The following is a 14,458-nucleotide window of genomic DNA, read 5'->3' on the forward strand; positions in this document are numbered from 1 at the left end:
AAATGACGAAATGCATTTAGAAAAGCAAATGGCCAAATGGCAATCATATCCTCAATCAGTGTGTGGGTTTAAATTCCTTCCAAAAGCAGTACCCCTCAACACTGTCAAGGTATGAAAAGCAAGAAAAGCCTGAAAATTGTCACAGTCAAGATGAATAAGGAAACATGACAAAAAAGTAAAATGTAATTTGGAATTCTAGATGGGATAATGGGACAGGAAAAAAAAAGCACATTAAGTAAAATCTAAGAAAACCTGACTAAAATATGGGCTTCAGTTAATAATAATGTTTGGTTGTGAGAAATGTACCATGCTAATATTAGATGTTAATGATAGGGAAACTGAGTATGAATGAGGTATATGGGAACTCTCTGTACTTCCAACTTTTCTGTGTATCTAAAACTATTCTAAAATTAAAAGTTTCCCTAAACAAAAAAGCAGTCAAAGATGGAGTACGGTTTATGATAGCAAGAATGACTCCTTGTCGAGATTCATCAAGTACTGAAACGGATTACTGTCTTCCAAATGTCAGAGCTACTGCCTGGGGGAAGCCCCTTGTCTGAGACTCTGGGACCGGCGATATACTCACCTGAGACATATACTCAGGGAGGGGTGGGGTGTTTGTGGAGAGGGCTCTTGTCCCAGTCACCTGTCAGTCAGGAGAAAACAGCCGCCACCGGCACCCCTGAGGGATGTGGAGCTGCCCACCCCAGTCCCCAAGCACCTCCCTTTGGGCTCCTCGCAGCCTCAGGCCACCGCAGTCTTATTCCTCACAGCACCTCTGCCCTCCACTCGCCTTCTCTTTCTTCCGTTTCTTCACCTGCACATCAGTCAGACTGGGTCAACACCAAACCCAACACCCAACCTCCGTGGTTTGGGAGTAATACGATTGGAAACAAGCTAACTGAAAACTCCACGGCGACAGTGGGATCGAGGAAGTCCATCTCAATTTCATGTATTCTTCAAGATCTCATTTAAATCCCACTGCCTTCCAAGAAGGCCTCCTCGACTGCTACCGCCTTCAGCAAAGACACTTTCTCAGGACGCCAGAAGCCCTTATACCATCTAACCACATAGCTTTTCTTAGAGCGTCTCGGCCTAATGAATTGTAAGTCCTCCGAAGGCAGGGACCAACCTGAATATATCCTGTATCCTCCAAAGATTTAACAAAATGTTAGGTCTCGTGCCCCCACCTCCACCCTGCCAAATACCCAAGGAAGGACCAATGCTGTGCACCCCAAGGGGCACAGCCAGCTGTCTGAGGTTGCGCACTGCTCACTGGAGTCGCTGGCTGCCATGGCAACATGGCATCCCTCAAGTAGACCATGCTCCATGGAGTTTTGGAACAGCTGCTGCTGCTGGTCTCCACCAGTGCCATTTCCACTTCCCTGAATTTTATATTGGCTGGGATAATAACACAAATTAAGGTGTTTGCTGGTTTCTATTACCATTTCTTGAGTAAATCGGTTTTTCCGTATTAATGCATGAGAAAGAGATTGTCGGCAAACATACCATTTATTTCACTTTAAATGCTCAGTCATGTTTTTCTAATACAATTCAGTGCTTCCAAATTTATTTATTGCCGCCTCAACAGATCCAAGTAAATCATGCTTTGATACAGGCACACTATACCCGTGTTGAAAAGAGATTTGTTAACAGGCTGCATTTGTTGAGTCGTAAGTCTGACTCTACTCCTGAAGCCATTCTACTGATGGATCACAAACCGAACTCAAGCAAAGATTTCTTACTTCAGCCTTTCAGGAGTTCTGGTTCTACCTGGGGTGGCAGGAAAATGGAAAAACAAAGGTGACAAAATGGAACGGAAGCTCACCAGCCATTCTCTAAAATTAAATTTCCAAACGGCGCTTATGAAGCATTGCTAAATTTAGGTTTTGTTACAAATTGGAAATATAATTAGATTGCTTTTTTTTCTCTGACCTATCCCAGAGGAGTTGTTAGAGTTTGGGAGTTTATGAGTATGTTTTCTACAATAAAGCTTCTTCCCTATGTATGTGTATTTATACATATACATACACACATAAATCTACATATATGTGTACACATACATATATATTTACATAAATTATGTGATAATATTTATAATTGTATATGATTTTATGCATGATTGTATTATATATAAAATAATATATCACTGTATATAATATTTTGTATTATATGTAATTATATAGTAATTTAAACATACAGCTATATAATTTACTATGTGCGATATATTCATATGTGTAATGTATGTAACATATTAAATTACACAATGTATATATTACACATAATTTAAATATACACAGTATACATAATTTGATATATAATACATATATTGTAGTAACAGGGACATCTGTTAACAAGATAATTAACCCTGGCTTTAAATGTCAGACAACACACGTGTTTTATTTGGAGAAAGGAGATAATGCAGAAGGGAAAGGGAAGAGGAGGGAAGGGGAAGGTGAGTTCAAAGCTGGAAAAGATTTTGGAGATTATTTTTGAGACCGACACTCTGTTTTACTGGCCTGGAAGATGGCATCCAAAAGGGACATTGATTTGCCCAACGTCACACATCCAATCTATGGCTGAGCTGTGAGTAAAATGATGACACTGAAGCAAAACCACGTGGCTTTCTGCTCCCATGGTGCAAAGTCATGTAGTAACACTCAAAGACTCTAGGGTACACACCTAATGTCACTCATCAAAGCTTTGCAGGAAGCCAGCAAGCAGAGCTGCTGAGACACCCTTTGGGCTGCCCTCCCCACCCACAGCCAGGCTAGTCTCCAGGACCCCGGTTGCTACTTTGTCCTCCATCCAGATCCATTAGCAGGTGGAGAATCGTGGGCTGGCTTTTTAATTAAAGATAATAAAGAAGGACTAAACACAGTGTTGACTAGAAGCAAACCATTATTCTTCCTTAATCACTTAGGCCAAGCAATTTATCTTTGTAGTTGGCAAACTCTCAAAAGGAATAAATCAATGCTAAATCTGAAATTCAATGACTCAGAGGTTTTTGGAGAAAAATAAACCTCCCAAGGCATCACAAAAAGGCAAGGGCCAAGACGACATTTGGGATGTTTTGTTAAGTTGCTATGTTCTACCAGTGGAAAGAGAATTATCATAAGTATTGTTCATAATATATGAGTTAACCCCAAAATACCTTAAAATAAAATATATGAGTTAACCCCAAAATACCTTAACATCTTTATAAGTCACCTTTTTCATTTCTTGATGTTGGCCTCATAAATATGCCCCCAGTTATTCAAAAGCAAGTTCATTTTATATATAGGGTTCTGCTGGTAAAATAAGATACACTCTGTTACATTACACAAAGGCTACCTGAGTGTTTCTCTGTATGCTTTATCTAATATTTAATATTATAGAAATTTAAAACACCAGGTACTTACAGTCAAGTGCAGTGATGTTCCAAAATAGATGATTATCAAATTTAAACAAGTAGCATGTACACAACTTTACAATTGACAAGGCATGATTGCAAATATTAATTCATTTTTTAAATCTTATCCCGGATTCCTAAAGCGCACAGAAATAATGCACAAATATATGCTTATTGTAGAAAATTCAAGAAATATATATATATATATATATATATATATATATATCCCCTACTCTGTCAAGCCCCTTATTCTCTTCCATATCCCAGAGGTGACCATTATCATTAGTTTGGTATCTATTCTTCTAGAACAGTGCTGTCCAATAGAATGTGAGCCATAAATGGCTATAAAATATAAAATACCCACATTGTTAAAAAGGAAAAGAGGGGCACCTGCGTGGCTCAGTCAGTTAAGCAAAGATCAAGAAAACTGATAAACCTTTAGCCACGCTCATCAAAAAGAGAAAAAGAAAAAAAAAGAAAAAAAAAGGCAGGGGGGTGTACTCAAACAATACCAGAAATGAAAGAGGAGAAATAATGCCCAATACCACAGAGTTACAGAGGATTATTAGGGAATATCTGAAATATTCTGAAACATATCTAAAATTACATGCCAACAGGGGCGCCTGGGTGGTTCAGTCGGTTGAGCATCCAACTTCAGCTCATGTCACGACCTCATGGTGCGTGGTTGAAGCCCTGCAAAGGGCTCTGCGCTGACAGCTCGGAGCCTGGAGCCTGCTTCAGATTCTCTGCACCCCACCCCCCGCCCCTCCCTCAGTCATGCTCTGTCTCTCTCTTTCTCTTTTTCTCAAGAACAAAAATAAACATGTAAAAAAAGCTAAAGAAAAAGTGAAAATAATTTTAATAATAATATCTTTTATATAACCCAACATATCCCAAATATTATCATTTCAATATGCAATCAATATAAAATTGCAGTGAGATAGTTTACATTCTCTTCTGTACTGTCTTCAAAATCCACTGTGTACTTTATACTTACAGCATGCCTTAATTCAGACTGAGCACATTTCAAGTGCTCAGTAGACACACCGGGCAATGGCTACCTATTTGACAAGGCCGCTCTAGATATTTCCTTCTATAGACATTGAGCGTATGGTGTGTGTGGAGATGGGTGAGAGAGAGACTGTAAAAGGGTACATCGGTTAAGGGCTCTTTTGCTGCTAGTAACAGAACTAACAATAGCCTAAATAACAAAGGCCCTAAATGAGCCATGTCACAGAAAATCTGGATTGCCAAGGCTGCCGATTCCAGGGCTGGACCAACAGCTAACAATCCAGGTTCCAGGTTGGTGTCTCTGTAATGCTCTCAGCCCTTCCATGCTGCAAGATGGCTGCTACCGGTCCAGAGAGCACATCGTTGTACATCAGCCTACAACGACAGGAAGCAGAGAGATGGCTTCAAAAGTGAGAAGGGGCTCTTCCAGTATTTGTGGAGGGGAAAAGATGTTTCTCAGATGCCCCTCACTGGCCAGAACAGGTCACAAGTCCTTCCCTAGTAACAGGGAAGATGGGTAAACATCTACTGTATTTTTATCTCCACAGTGAGAAGAAGCAGGAAATGGAAAATAGGGTCAAGAATGGGTCATAAGAACCCAAAGACCATGTAAAGATCTAGAATGGAATTCCTGGCTCAAACAGGATGCTCACTTTAGAGTAAGATGGACTCTTCAAGCCCACACTCCACGTGGGCTTTGCCAATTTACACTCCCTCCAAAACTATAAAAAAAAAAAAAAAAATACATCTTACACCAGCAACAGCAGCGCTGGCATGACCAGATTCTCAAATAACCCTGTATGGTTTATGCTTTTATGAGCATCACCTTCATTTTACCCAGAAGTTCAATGGCTTTCTCAGGCCATCACCAAGAGGCTAAGCCATGAACCACCCCTTAAATCCAGGTCTTCTGTTGAGAAACCCACTGCTGCTTCTATTCTCAGCTGTGATCTGCCTGATACATAAAGAATGGTTTGTGAAAACTGAACGTACAATTAAAGAATGTCAATCTGACTTTTGTGACCAGTTTGAAAACCCAATGTAAGAGTCCGTACCCTCCCAGCAGAGTCTCTGGTATTTGTGAAAACCCCTGTATATGCCGTCCTTGTCTGAGCATCAGGCAAACAGATCTTGGGGACACTGAGTGATCTGTCTACTGTGATCTACTCAGAATAGCTTTTATTCTTGAAGAGAAGATAAAAATCTCAAAGTGCTTTTATGCCCATGATGTGATGCAGGAAAAAAAGAAAAGGAAAAAAACCTATGAGGTTGGTAGAAGTGTCCAAATCTATCAGATATATGGTCACAGAGACTCAGAGAAATAAAGTGATCAGGTCAAGATCAAATGTGTAATCCAGGACCCAGGTCTTAGGTGTTAGGACATAGAAGAAAGGAATACTAGACATCAGGGAAGCATTCAATGTCTCCTATATCAAAAACTTCCCAATGGTCTAGGCACTGGGTGTAATAATAGTTACAGTTCACACCTTTAAGAGCGTTTATTACATGCTAAGCACTGTTCTGAACCTTTTGCACTTGTTAATTTATTTAATCTTCACAATAGTCCTGTAAGGTTGTGCATGTCAGCTATTTCTGCATAACAAACTTGAAGGGGTCTACAATAGACACTTAGCTCTCATAAACATATATATGGTTTGTCTATAGTTCAGTTGAACTAGGGTAGGCTCAGCCAGTCCTGGCTCAAAGCCTGGCTTTGAGAGAAGCTGGCTTTCAAAGACCGGGTTCAAGTTTGTTCTTGAATAATAATTATCTTATTAAATTATTTTTGGCCAGTGGATTTTCCGACAGAAGTCAGAAGTTCCCAAAGGGAAAACAGAAACAAAGGAAGCCGTTGAGGCCTACGCTTTCTAAAGCCCCCATACTTACACGCACATTCTGTTAGCCAAAGCAAGTCGTATGACCAAGTTCAAAGTCACTTGGGAGGCAAGCATGCTCCCCGACAATGGTGGCCAACAGGCAGACGATAACTACCTGTTGAACAATAACGTGATCTACCATCAGTGAATTCTGTTATGCCTCTTTTATAAATGAGGAAACTGAGACACAGAGGTAAAGAAGCTCTTCTGAAGTGACACAGCTATAAAATACTAGAGTTGAGATGTAGAGATTCAAAGATGAATAAAATTCAGTTCTGTCTGGGACATGGTTCCCTGACTTAATACTTGAATTCACATGACATAGCCAAAAAACATTTTTTAGATACTATAGCAATTTCCAACTTTGCTTCACCTTTCAGATCATCGCCACATGCGCAAGCACTTCTGAGGAACACAAATGACATCTGAATTAAAAATTGCACACTCCAGGGGCCTCACACACAGACAGAACTTTCTCGATACTCCTGAGTGTGAACTGGAGTCATTCCAGTGTCTTGGTAGAAACGAGAGGCCTCCAACGAGTAGAGAAATATCCCCCTATCCATCTTCTTCACAGGGTCCAATGGAATTGAGACTAGGGCATCGGATTTGATAAGTAGGAGGTCATTGATTAAGTCATCATATGAAATTCCCAGATGAAACTTCATCTGGCTGGCATACCTTACCTTAGAGTGGTAGTTCTCACACTGGCCCCCTGGACCAGAAACACCAGCATTACTTGGGAACTTGCCAGACATAAACATTTTCAGGCCCCGCCCCAGACCTACTAAATCAGAATTTGTGGGGGGAAGGGGGGAACCTGGTAGTCCATGTTTCAACAAGCTTTCCAGAGGTTTCTGATGCTGCTTCTAAAATTTAAGAACCTGGGGTGCCTGGGTGGCTCAGTCGGTTAAGTGGCCGACTTCGGCTCAGGTCACGATCTCACACTCTGTGAGTTCGAGCCCCGCGTCGGGCTCTGTGCTGACAGCTCAGAGCCTGGAGCCTGTTTCAGATTCTGTGTCTCCCTCTCTCTCTGACCCTCCCCCGTTCATGCTCTGTCTCTCCCTGTCTCAAAAATAAATAAACGTTAAAAAAAAAAAAATTTAAAATTTAAGAACCTAAGGATCTCTGCGAACACAAAGAAACACAGCTGTGTACAGCGTTCATGATCACTGACCTGCTGTGTTTTTTGCCATAGCCTCCCCGTGCTTGGTTCTGTGAACTGTGCCTTTATCTTACTGTCAAAACAATGGTTGGGTTTGACTGTGGTCTGTTTAGCCACTGTCCTCACTGTCCTACAAAGAAGACCCCGTCTTATATTATCTTTGGCTCTGGTTTCTCTGGAGATGGAACATTTGCAATATTTTCCCCTTTGAAAGGTATATAAATCATCCTGGATTGAATCCTGAACCTTTCTTATTTTTTTGCCGCAGAGAACATTAGTGGAGCAAGTGACGAAATTTGACCAAGGTGTGGAGATCGGATAATAGTATTGTATCAGTGTTAATTTCCTTATTTTCACTATTGAACTGTGGTTATGTAAGAAAATGTGGTTGTTTTACGAAACACATATGGTCATATTTGAACTTATGGGAGCATACCATTGGAAGCTCACTCTCTGGCAATTCAGAAAAAAGTGTGTGTGTGTGTGTGTGTGGAGAGAGAGAGAGGGAATGATAAGGCAAATGGGGTAAAATGTTAGTATTTGGAAAATGTGAGTGAAGAATATGTAGGGATTCTATGCACTGTTTTTCCAACTTTTTGGTATTATTTCAAAATTAGAAGTTGAAAAGGGGAAAGAGAGCCACCATAATGTATGCTCCATGTTTATGCAACTGATTTCACAGAAACTCATGTTTCACATTCATTCATGTTTTGTCATATCACTCTCATCACTCCGGGTGTCCGGATGTTGGAGATGCCTATGGAGATAGGGTGGGTACCAGGGGTGAGGAGAGCAGGAATACTGTGGTTGTCACAGCTGGAAATGCCATGGTCCCCTCTGAATTTCTAGGGGATTTATTATCTGTAATGCTTATTTGACATATTTAGAAGTGGCCAAACAGCCAGGGTTCAAATCCTGCCTCATGTACTTTCAGACAAGCCCCCACGTCGAGGTATCTGTAAGATAGGGTTGATGATAACCATAGGGATTAAATAATTGGAGCATGCTGAGAACCGTGCAGAGCACATGGTCAGTTATTCAGTAAATGTTTACTGTTGTTATTATATCCATGCCTGTCTTCATTATAAGTCACTTCATGTTTATGGCTGCAAGTGCAGATAGTTGTGTGTCCATGGTAAGCTCCCAGGGTGTGGACTTTCATCTGGGTCTCTCTCACTTTACACCTTATAAAACAGAAACCCGGAGAAGTTCAATAACTTGCCAGAGGCAACCTAACTTGTCACAATTACTTACCAATTCAAGCAAGACATTTGTGCCTGAAATCATTTCTGCCAGCACACTCTCAAGGTTAGGACTTTGGAAGAGCAGCCACACAGGCACTCTTTGGTTTTCCAGAGGTTTTAAGTGAAAAACAGCTTCACCTTGGAGCGACTGGGTGGCTCAGTTGGTTAAACATCTGACTTCGGCTCAGGTCATGATCTCATGGTTCGTGAGTTCGAGCCCCACATCTGATGAGCCCGAGCCGTGCTCTGGGCTCCACACTCTCTCTCCCTCATGCTCTGCCCCTCGCTCACTCGAGCTCTCTCTCTCTCTCTCAAAAATAAAATAAAATAGGGGCGCCTGGGTGGCGCAGTCGGTTAAGCGTCCGACTTCAGCCAGGTCACGATCTCGCGGTTCGTGAGTTCGAGCCCCGCGTCAGGCTCTGGGCTGATGGCTCGGAGCCTGGAGCCTGTTTCCGATTCTGTGTCTCCCTCTCTCTCTGCCCCTGCCCCGTTCATGCTCTGTCTCTCTCTGTCCCAAAAATAAAAAATTAAAAAAAAAAAATAAAATAAAATAGAATAGAATAGAATAGAATAAAATAAAATAAAATAAAATAAAGTAAAGTAAAGTAAAATAAAATAAATAACAACAGCTTTACCTTTGGGTACCCTGCACCTCCAAAAGTGAGAATAAATACTCTCGCCTGACTCATCAGAGTGAGAAAGTGCCAGGTGCCACAGGAGCCCTGAACTGTAATTCATTTTTTTAAGGGTTAGGTATTTTGTGAACAATGGAAAAGAACACAGTACGATGAGAGTCAGAAAACTGTAGGTTTAAACTTACCCACTAACTTGGGCAAGTCGCTTAACTTCCGTAAGCTCCAATTTCTGCCTCCACGAGGTGAGGGTAGCAGCACACCTCTCCCAATGTGGGGAGCAAAAATCAGATGAGATGCCCACTGGGGGGAAGGTAGTCTAGGGCCCTGGGTGGTCAATGACTGTTGGTTCTCTGCTCAAAAAAAAAAAAAAAAAAAAAAGATGGCCGCCTTTTTGGCAGAGGAGCTGATGGTAAAGATTGAGCTACTGAGGACAAATAGAAAGGGGTGGTGGGACATCACTAGTGCCAGTGGGGCACTACCTAGTAGGAAAGCTTCCAAGGGTTCCACCCTGCGAGAAGGAGAGAGGAACTTTTAGATCTTCACACCAATAGAATCTTCAAGGAAGTGTCTAAAATAGTGAGATTTCTATCTTTGTTCACACATTTTCTGTGGCGGTGGGCTTCCCCTGCAATTAACTGGCTAATTGGAAAGGCAGTATGCTACAGAGTCAAAGACATTAGTTTCAGACTGGGACAAATCTGGCATTAAACTGGCAACCTTGAGGGGTGCCTGGGTGTTTCGGTCGGTTAAGCATCCAACTTCAGCTCAGGTCTTCATCTCCCGGCTTGTGAGTTGGAGCCCCACATCAGCGCAGAGCCCACTTCAGATCCTCTGTCCTCCTCTTTCTCTCTGCCCCTCCTCTGCCCCCTCTTCCCCTCTGCTCTACTGGTTCTCTCTCTCTCTTTCTCTCTCTCTCAAAATAAATAATAATAATAATAATAATAATAATAAACCCCTCCTCTGTCCCCCTCTTCCCCTCTGCCTCACTGGTTCTTTTTCTGTCTCTCTCAAAATAAATAATAAGAAATAAACTTAGAAGAAACTGGCAACTTTGAAATTGTATGACTTTAGGCATGTTACTCGAGCCTTGTGAGATTTGGTTTCTTCACTCATAAAAGGGTTCAGCAGTTCCCACTTGGGGTCTCATGTGGTTGCCGTCAGATGGGCCACTCACATGGCTACAGGCTGGGAGCCCAGCAGAAAACGTTGACCAGAGCACTCTCACGTGGATTCTCTGGCCTAGTGGCCTCAGTGTAGTTGAACTTCTTTCTGTACATGGGTTATTGGCTTACTTAAACCAACAGAACCAGTTGGCCTTTTCTGACCTACTGTTGGAAGTCATCAGATAGCATCACTTCTACCATGCGGTACTAGTTGAATCAGTCACAAACCCACTCAGGGCAGGGGAAAGGACATATACACCCTACTTCTTGATTGGACAGACCATCACAGAATTTATAGACATGTCTCAAAGCTGCCACAATAGTAATACCACGTTATAAGACTATAAGGCATTTTGCATATAGTGTCATCGTTGAGATTTTTATAATTATTGGTTCCTTGGAGGATAATTTGCTGCTGCTTCCCATCAGTCAGAGAGCTTGCATGTCGTAATAGAGAAACAAGCCACAGGTTTATAAAAATCTAGTCACTTGAATCCAGGCTAGCAACTAGTTGAATGCCATCGATTGCTCAGACGAGTTGAGTGAATGCCTTCTCCATGTCCCTAAGATGCATTGATCTGCTTCCCTCCCCAGCACTGTGTGAATGTCACTGAATGGTGAGAGGCCAACTAAATGGGCAGGGATATTGATTTTCTTTTCTACCATTTTTGAAAGCTCTTTGCTTACCAGGTGCTGAGCAAACATCAGGCAAATGGCCGACCACGTAGAAATAGATCAAGTGAGGAGCAACAAAGGCAGTTATGGTTTTCCAAACGTGAAGCTGGTTAAGCTTCAGGTGCACCTCCCCCCTACCTCTGGTTTTAGATTGGAAATTGTCCACTATTCACACTTTATTATTTGCCGATTCATAATATAGTTCACCCAGATGGTACTAAGTAGCATCATGGAAAATATTTCCAACCAATCCATGGAGATGAGGCTGTAGCTCTCTCTGAGGAGAGCTGACTAGAGACTCAGATATGCAGTGCTAATGACAGATGGGGCTGTGCATTTCAGAGGATGGGGTGTGCATCCTAGATGCCCAAGTGCAAAATTGCTTATATTCTTGGAAATGATAAGAGAGACCTGTGTAGTCTGTCTCAGTAGCGACAAACACAGGATTTCTTTAGTATAGAGGACATTCTAGAAACCACCCAACACTATATTGCTAGTGACACCCAGGGAAACTGAGGTATGTTTACCTCTGCTAGGAAAAAAAAAAATCCAGGGGTTCCTCAGGTGGTCAAAGGAAGGCAGGTTGGAAATCACCTGCAAACTCACACCATATGGAAGGAAACCACCGATGAGGGGTGGAGAGGGCCTCTTGAGATTTTGGTTGGCTCCATTCCCAACATGCATTCCCAGAGAATTTACCTCAAGGAACAACAAAGGACAATCTCCAAAAAATGATACTTTCTCTCTTTTTTTTTTTTATGTTTGTATTTAGTTTTGAGAGGGAGAGAGAGACAGAGCACAAGTGGGGGTGGGGGGCAGAGAGAGAAGAAGACACAGAATCCAAAGCAGGCTCCAGGCTCTGAGCTGTCAGCACAGAGCCCGACGTGGGGCTCGAACTCACAAGTCATGAGATCATGACCTGAGCTGGAGTCGGACGCTGAACAGACTGAGCCACCCAGGCCCCCCAAAGAATGAGACTTTCTAATGATCTTGCCAGATTTTCTGAATTTAAATGGATTATTGCTTTCAGCAGAATAAGGTGAAAACCGTGGGCATTCTTGAGCTGGGTTTTAGGTTTTTGTGATGTTCATAAAGGAAAAGACCATCACAGGGCACGTTTGCCGAGCTCTGTCTTTGGAGCACATTCTCCGCATTCCATTTGAAGAACGTCCATTTTATCCTCAACTATGGATGCGAACAGGATGCTGTGATTTCATTTCAAACCAGGAAACAAATTTGCTTTTCTATCCAATTTCTAGACGGAGCCAAAAGAGGAAACCGCCTCATCTCCCTTTAGGAAAATGGGATTCCTTCGTTTTCCCTGAAATGAATAGTAAAGGTGTTTTAAAGCATTGAGAAAAGAGAAAGGAAAATAAGGTCTAAATGTCTCCATTCTGCACATAAGAGCCTGGGTTCAGGGACAGAAAACTGTAGGTGGGACAGGCAGTTGTTTTGACCTGTCCCTGAAGTCAGGTGCTTCCACACCTGAGATCTCTCTGGACTCAGGTTCTCTCTCCTGAGAAGAAATTTGATTTCATTGCAGCTGTTTTTGTTTTTGTTTTTAGATTTTTTAAATGCGTTTTATTTTGAGAAACAGAGAGAGAGGACATGCATGCTCGCAAGTGGGGGAGGGACAAAGAGGGAGGGAGAAAATCCCAAGCAGCCTCCTCCCTGTCGTTCCAGAGCCCGACTCGACTGGGGGCTTGATCTCACAAACCATGAAATCACACCCTGAGCCGAAATCAAGAGTCGAACGCTTAGCCGACTGAGCCACACAGGCACTCCTTTGCTGTTTTTATTTTAAAGTGACCATTTGCCTATTCTGTCCCCCCCACCATTCATGCTCTCTTTCAAAAGTAAACATTAAAAGGAAAAAAAAAAAGAGGAAGAAAAAAGACATACCATGTATTTTTTGTCACAAATATCGCATATTTGTCATAAATATCTCATACAATTAAAATAGTAAGGCTTTCCCCTCGAAGTCTCCTTGGGGCTACACAGCACTTTTCAGATTTCATTAACTGGTTGCGTAAAAGTGACCACATTGTATAGCATGAAACAAAGCATGACATAGTTTTTTAAAATGCTGACTAGGCATGGACAACCTGGTGCCTCTCCTTTGCTTGTGTAACTGGAGTGGTCCAATTCATGTCTGGAAGTGGGGGAAAGGGGTGAATAGAAATAAGATCTCATCAAGGAATAATAGTACGCCAGCCACATGTGTGTGTGTGGGGGGGGGGGGGCGGATGGAAATGGCAATAGTTCCCTCACATGCCCAGAGTTCTAGAAATGCAAAGCTGTACCATGGAAATGGCCAGGTTTTCTCTGAAACTGGAACAAAATATATTTTTATACTTGGTTTTGTTTCCCCCAAGAAAATTACAGTTTAATGGCAGGTACACCCAATAGTAGGAAACGTCCAATGCTCTAAATGACTATTCGAGTCCCAACTGCGTGACTTAAACAACCCTTTTGCAAAGAAGTCAGCAAAAATAATGTTGGCCGTTTTCAGAAAACGGAGCAGATATTCAAGAATGGGGAGGGTGTGGGCAATGGTTTGTGTGTCGATATTTTTTCCCAGTTATATTGAGATATAATAGACCTACAGCACTGTATGAGTTTAAGGAGTGCAATGCAATGGCCTGGCTTACATGTATGGTGAAATGATGACCACAATAGGTTTAGTTAACATCCATCTTCTCACAGAGATACAATACAAAGGAAAAGCGAAAAAAAGAGAAAATATTTTTCCTTGTCACGAGAGCATTTAGATTTTACTCTTAAAAACTTTCCTTTATACCTTACAACAGTGTTAACTGTAGTCATCATTAGGTATGTTACATCCCCAGTATTTATTTCTCTAACAACTGAAAGTTTGTACCTTCCTCTGATTCTCCCTCTCCCCAACCCCCTACATCTCTGGTAACTACAAATCTGATCACTTTTTTCTGAGTCTTTTTTTTTTTTTTTTAAGATTCCACATATACATGAGATCATACAGTGTTTGTCTTTCTCTGAGTTATTTCACTTAGCACACTTAGCATAATGCCCTCAAGGTCCATCTATGTTGTCACAAATGGCAGGATTTCTTCTTTTTTATGACAGAATACTGTATGTTGTGTGTGTGTGTGTGTGTGTGTGTGTGTGTGTGTGTGTGTATATACACCACATGGTATATATATATACCACAACTTCTTTATCCACTCATCCATCGATGGACTCTTAGCTTATTTCCATGTCTTTGCTGTTGTGAATAATGCTGCTGTAGACACGGGTGTGCAGAACTTTTCAGGGTAG

At 41.8% G+C, this 14,458-nt stretch overlaps 1 protein-coding gene and 1 long non-coding RNA gene across 4 annotated transcripts in view; one reads left to right on the forward strand and one right to left on the reverse strand.

Moving 5' to 3' along the window:
* PCSK2 (proprotein convertase subtilisin/kexin type 2) overlaps positions 1 to 14,458 on the forward strand; it is a 270,236-nt gene that overhangs the window by 112,202 nt on the left and 143,576 nt on the right. The window lies entirely within an intron of this gene.
* Positions 1,494 to 4,935, reverse strand: LOC122237268. Of its 2 annotated transcripts, XR_006215606.1 has the most exons (3): positions 4,389 to 4,935; positions 3,190 to 3,290; positions 1,494 to 1,773 (listed from the first exon to the last, which is right to left on the reverse strand). It is a non-coding gene; the product is annotated as an uncharacterized LOC122237268 (long non-coding RNA). The 2 variants fall into 2 exon arrangements; XR_006215605.1 differs by lacking the exon at positions 4,389 to 4,935 and having other exon boundaries at positions 3,190 to 3,364.

The sequence above is a fragment of the Panthera tigris genome, chromosome A3 (assembly GCF_018350195.1).
Source record: "Panthera tigris isolate Pti1 chromosome A3, P.tigris_Pti1_mat1.1, whole genome shotgun sequence".
Lineage (NCBI taxonomy): Eukaryota > Metazoa > Chordata > Mammalia > Carnivora > Felidae > Panthera > Panthera tigris.